Source organism: Chiloscyllium plagiosum, unplaced genomic scaffold (assembly GCF_004010195.1).
Source record: "Chiloscyllium plagiosum isolate BGI_BamShark_2017 unplaced genomic scaffold, ASM401019v2 scaf_58130, whole genome shotgun sequence".
NCBI lineage: Eukaryota > Metazoa > Chordata > Chondrichthyes > Orectolobiformes > Hemiscylliidae > Chiloscyllium > Chiloscyllium plagiosum.
This window is the reverse complement of record NW_025150702.1, coordinates 387-1,369: the sequence shown is the minus strand read 5'-3', so window position 1 is coordinate 1,369 and position 983 is coordinate 387. Positions and strand designations below refer to the sequence as shown.

The 983-nt window shown below is 45.3% G+C and overlaps 1 pseudogene; it reads right to left on the bottom strand.

The window, feature by feature from the left end:
- Positions 1-378: 378 nt before the first annotated feature.
- LOC122545072 lies at positions 379-779 on the bottom strand (annotated as a pseudogene).
- Between the last annotated feature and the right edge of the window lie 204 nt (positions 780-983).

Genomic DNA, 983 nt, shown 5'->3' with positions numbered 1-983 from the left:
TCTTCTTCGTCGTCTTCTTCGTCGTCTTCTTCGGTTTCTTCGTTTTCGTCTTCTTCTTCGTCCTCTTATTCGTTTTCTTCGTCGTCTTCTTCTTCTTCGTCTTCTTCGTCTTCTTCTTCTTCGTCTTTCGTCTTCGTCTTCGTCGTCTTCGTCGTCGTCTTCGTCTTCTTCGTCTTCGTCGTCGTCTTCGTCATCTTCTTCTTCGTCGTCTTCTTCGTCTTCGTCTTCTTCGTCTTCATCTTCGTCTTCTTCGTCTTCTTCTTCATCTTTGTCTTCGTCTTCTTCGTCTTCTTCCTCTTCTTCCTCGTCTTCGTCTTCGTCTTCATCTTCATCTTCCTCTTCTTCCTCGTCTTCGTCTTTGTCTTCGTCGTCTTCGTCTTAGTCGTCTTTGTCTTTGTCTTCTTCATCTTCTTCGTCTTCTAGGTCTTCGTCGTCGTCGTCGTCTTCTTCGTCTTCTTCTTCGTCTTCGTCGTCTTCGTCTTCTATGTCTTCTTCTTCGTCTTCTTCGTCTTCGTCTTCGTCGTCGTCGTCGTCGTCTTCGTCTTCTTCGTCTTCGTCGTCGTCTTCGTCATCGTCTTCTTCGTCGTCGTCTTCGTCGTCTTCGTCGTCGTCTTCATCTTCTTGTTCGTCTTCTTCGTCTTCTTCTTCGTCGTATTCGTCGTCTTCTGCTTCTTCTTCGTCTTCGTCATCCTCATCTTCGTCTTATTCGTCTTTGTCGTCGTCGTCTTCATCATCGTCTTTGTCGTCTTCATCTTCGTCGTCGTCTTCTTCCTCTTCTTCTTCTTCGTCTTCTTCTTCTTCGTCTTCGTCGTCTTCTTAGTATTCTTCTTAGACTTCGTCTTCGTCGTCTTCGTCTTCTTCGTCTTCGTCGTCTTCTTAGTATTCTTCTTAGTCTTCGTCTTCTTCTTCGTCTTCGTCTTCTTCGTCTTCATCGTCTTCATCTTCATCTTCTTCTTAGTCTTCGTCTTCTTCGTCTTCTTCTT